Source organism: Berghia stephanieae, unplaced genomic scaffold (assembly GCF_034508935.2).
Source record: "Berghia stephanieae isolate SIO BIC M18660-M18661 unplaced genomic scaffold, UCSD_Bste_1.3 scaffold4745, whole genome shotgun sequence".
Taxonomy (NCBI): domain Eukaryota; kingdom Metazoa; phylum Mollusca; class Gastropoda; order Nudibranchia; family Aeolidiidae; genus Berghia; species Berghia stephanieae.
Window position 1 is genome coordinate 1 of NW_027626117.1, and position 4,737 is coordinate 4,737.

Consider the following 4,737-nt stretch of genomic DNA (forward strand, 5'->3'; position numbering starts at 1 on the left):
TCCCTCACGTTTCACGCCGCCGTACGCTCCGACGCCCATGTCTTACGGGGACGCTTTTCGGCCTCCACCCTTTCTCCTCACCCGATTCCAGGCGCCAACCTTAAAAAGAACACGGCTCTCCCCTCCCCCCCACTTCCCCGTTCTGCGGCGTCGCCGCGCCCCCCCCCCACCCGAACGTAGTCGCGACGAGGCCGTTCTCCGCCGCCCTTCCGACGACCTTAAAGATTCCCTTTCGGGTCGCAGGGTACTACACCAGCCCCCCTTCGCCGCCCCCCGCCGTGTTTCGTACCCCTTCACAAAGCTAACCCCCCCTTAGACCACTCACCCACTACATCACTGTTCCCGCACCTTTCCCCCCTCGGGCCTTAAAAGTACTCTCCGTTATATTTGCTACTACCACCAAGATCTTACCCCGGCGGCTCCGAACGGGTCGCTCCCGACTTTCACGCCACCCGCGCACCTCCTACTCGCCCCGCCTCCCGGGAGGTCCACCCCTCCCCGGCGCCCCGGTTTGGGCCACCTCACGCCATCCATTTTCAGGCTCGGGTTTGCATGATTTTACCACTCCTTTCGATTCCACTCTCCACCGCCCTCTTCATACCGACCCACACCTTTTCTTTCCCTACGTCCTCTTGGCACCACAACCGGCGTTCGGTTTATCCCCACCCAGTTCTGCTTACCAAAAGCCCACTCGCACCCGTATCCCACCAGCCCCTCGAGTCTGGCCCTACCCTTAAATTTGGAGTAGGACAGGCGTTTCGCCCCATCCTCCAACCATTCGCTTTACCGATAAATCGTTCCCCACCCTATCCTGAGAAACTTCGAGGAACCACTATAGATGGTTCGATTGGTCTTTCGCCCCTACCCCAATCCGTCTTTGCCTCAATCCTTCGAGCCTCCACCAGATTTCCCCCCTTCGCTCTGCTCGCGTAATCACCATCACGGTCCCGACCCCTGCACTCATCTCCACAGGGGCCCTCAACGCGGGGACCGCCGGCCGCGTCGCTCCGACTCGGAAATCGCCCAGAGATCCCCCCTCGCCCGCGGGGGCCTCTCGCTTTCACTTCGCCGTTTAGTGGAAACCCTGCGGCTCGCACAGGCGTCGACTCCTTGGTCCTGTTTCAAACGGTCGGCAGTACCGAATAACGCTGCGCACCTTTCGACGACCGAGCCGCCCGCCCGGAGGGCCGAAACCCCCCGCGAACCGCCGCCGTTTGTCCGCGGTCGACCACGCACCCGAATACGACCGCTCTCGCTGCCAACTCGCGCCCACATCCGCAGCCACGACCCGCGTGGGCGCGCACGAGACGCCCGTCCCGGGTGCACGAGTCCCGCCGTGGTGGCACGCGCCCGACCCCCGAACTCGAAGGCGTCCCCTCTCCGGGCGCCTCCGCGGGGCACGGCGACCACCGCCACGCGGACACGTCGCTCGGCTCACCAGTTTACCCCTTGCGTTTCACGCGCTTTGCACCCTCTCTTCAATTCTTTTCAACTTTCCCTCACAGTACTTGTTCCTATCGGACTCGCGCAGGTACTTAGCCTTAGTGATTTACCACCCCTTCGCTGCACTGCCAAGCAACCCGACTCCGGGTCGAGGTCGCGAAGGAGCGCCGCCGCAAGCCTGGCACCCCGCTCTGGGCAACCACGCTCGAAAACTCGCGCGCGCTCCCGATCCCCTCGACACCGACCCAACGCTACAGCTCCCCGGGGCAGGGCCCAGGGTTCACGCTGGCTCTTCCCGTTCACTCCCGTTACTGGGATCCCCGTTGTTTCTTTTCCGTCCGCTTACTGAAATGCTTTGTTCGGCGGGTACCCTCGTCCGATATGAGTCGGCAGATCGCCCCATCCGTCGGGTTCGCCGCGCGTCGTTATACTTACTTCCCCGCATACCCCCACGAACCCTCGCTCGCGTGTACATCGAGCAGCCCGAGGATTGAGGAAAGTACAGCCGATCGCGTGCGTGCTTCCCCGTCTTCGTGCGCGTCTTATTCGTCGTCCCCCGCCCATACCCGAGCCGGTGGGACGACGTCTCCCGTGGTCAGACGGAGCCCTCGATCTACGGCCGCCAGTCGGGACAGACCCGACCGTACGCACGTCGCGCCGCTCATCCCCCCGAGAAGACCGTTGCGGCGACGTCGTAGGGCCGACCCTCATACGGACGTGGCCGTGACTTACGCCCACGGCCGCAATTTGCGTTCAAGACGTCGATGTTCAATGAGCACTGCAGTTCACACGACTCAATACGGCTGCCGCACTCTTCATCGACCGCGAGCCGAGTGATCCACCGCCAAAGGTTGTATTATTTTCTCTCGCTTAAGGGCCAAACGACGACAAAGGTGGGGGGGCAAGCGTTGCGCGCGCGGTTACTCGCGGCGCAACGCCGCCGCCCCGTTTATCGGCCTGGACCGCTCCCCGGCCAGGAGCAGCCCGGCCTCACCGGACAGTGTTTTTTTAACCCTTCACCCCGTCGGCGGCTGGGGGCAAAACGAAATCGGACGTGATCCTACCGAAGGTTCACCTACGTAACCTTGTTACACTTTTAACCCTTCGGGCAGCGCAGTTCGGGCGACATCGCGACGACTGCGATTTCAGAGCCGAAGCTCCGTCTCGCCGGGCCCCTCCGGCCCTGCTGCGCCGTCCACCGAAGTAGCGACGGCGTGTGTACAAAGGGAGGACGTAGTCGCACGGGATTGCTGACCCTGACTACGTGCATTCCGAGTTCACGGCCCAACTCGCAGGAAGACCGACCCCGGACATGAAGACTCCTACGCTCACGGTCTACACGCGCCGGCTGGCGCCACCACTGTACACACGTGCAGCCCAGGACGTCTAAGGCATCACAGACCTGTTATGGCTCCATCTCGTACGCACTGCTCGAGGTCAATCCCTGCAGGACGCGGCCTCGCGACGGCGGTCCGGGCACCGCCTCTCCCTGAGTGGGAAGACCGACGCCCGACCCGAGAGCCGAAACGCCGACCCAACCCGTGAGACGACCCCTCTTGACCGCCGTTTGTTATCCGCCAGGGCAGATCTCGCCCGTTATCGGAATGAACCAACGGATCGCTCCACGCTAGCAACCCATGCACCACCACCCACCGAATCATGAAGAGCCTCAGTCTGTCAATCCACGCGTGTCCGGACCTGGTAAGCTTCCCCTTGTTGAGTCAAATTGACCGCAGGCTCCACTCCTGTGGTGCCCTTCCGTCAATCCTTAAGTTTCAGCCTTGCGACCGTACTCCCCCCGGAGCCCAGGCACTCTGATTTCTCCGGGCCTCGCGAGCTTCCCCACAGGGACTCCCCGCGTAACCGTCGGCTTACTGTCGGGAAATACCGCGTACCTGACGCGTTCGTTCCCCGACTTTCGTTCATGATCAACGAAGGGGCTCTTGCCTGCCTTCGCTCTTTTCGTCCCACCGCGATCGCGATTCCACCCCCCCGCGGGATACGCCCCCCCCCCGCCGCTCTATAGACCTTCGCCCACCGCCCCCACGAACCGGTCCCTGTTACATTCGGGCGGTGCTCCCTCACACGTTCCGACAAAGCTGTCGACACGACCTCTTGAGCACTCCAATTGATTCAGGAAACACCGCCCGTACCTTAGTTCGGCCCAATACCCCACGTACCAACCACACGGGTTAAAACAAAGAACTAAACCCAGCGACGGCAAGCGAGCCCGGGGAGTCCTCCAGTCCGGTTGCGGCACCGAAGGCACCGCTTGCTCCATCCCAAACCAACGACGGTGCATAATCGCCGGGGCAACGTCACCCGCGGTTTGTCGCTGCCGTCACCTCAGAGATCCAACTACGAGCGTTTTAAACGCAGCAACTACAACATACGCCATCGGAGCTGGAATTACCGCGGCTGCTGGCACCAGGCTTGCCCTCCGATAGGTCATCAACGCACGTGTTTGGTCTACGCTCAATCCGACCGCTAGGCTCGCATGCGAGCCCAGCCCCGACATTTATCTCACTACCTCACCGTGCTGAGGGGTAAGTTGGGGCGCCTGCTGCCACCCTTAAGCGTGGGAGCCGTCTCGCAGGGTCCCTCTCCGGATCGAACCCTGATCTCCGCACCCTACCAACACGGGGGGCTCTTTCCGGGCCGTCTAAATTTGATGGACGGCGACAAACGGGCACGCCGCTAACAGCGGCGTCACATACCCAGAGTCGCCTCACCTGGCCGGCGGCGTTAACCACCCCCGCCGGGCAAGATCCTAATAAATGCGCCCTCCTCCCCGCGAGGTAACCCCCGTTAGGGGGAGGACTCGTGTCACGTATTAACTCTGGGAATTCTACCCGGTGTCCGGACAAACATCGCCCACCCGTGTATTATCGCCGATAACTGAGCAGTTCGCGGCTTCCCCTTCTGTTAGGGGGAGCATAGCTGCAGGGGTTAACCCCCAAGACAAGCATTTTAAGACTACAGCAGATCAACCTGTAGCGTATCCATTTCCAACCCGCGGGGCGGACCCCTGGACAGGAAAGGGTACGGCGCCACGACCGAAGCCCAGACGCCGAGAACTCCCAGCGCTCGACTCCTTCGCCGACGGCCCTTCTCGACTCTACCGCACAAACGTTCACCCTTCGGCCCTTTTCGCTGCTGGTCGGACGCTCCGACCGCCCGACACGCTCGCGCTCACACACTCTAGGTCCTCTACCGAGGAGCTAACCTGGACCGACTCCGGGCTCTCCGACCACCCTCGTCCAGGGGGCCTGTGGGGTTCCCGGGCCACCCCGC

The 4,737-nt window shown here is 62.4% G+C and overlaps 1 non-coding gene and 1 pseudogene across 1 annotated transcript; both read right to left on the bottom strand.

The window, feature by feature from the left end:
* Positions 1-2,144: 2,144 nt before the first annotated feature.
* LOC144961896 (5.8S ribosomal RNA) lies at positions 2,145-2,296 on the bottom strand. The gene has a single exon (XR_013643302.1). It is a non-coding gene; the product is annotated as a 5.8S ribosomal RNA (ribosomal RNA).
* A 199-nt stretch (positions 2,297-2,495) lies between these two features.
* LOC144961897 (small subunit ribosomal RNA) lies at positions 2,496-4,440 on the bottom strand (annotated as a pseudogene).
* Between the last annotated feature and the right edge of the window lie 297 nt (positions 4,441-4,737).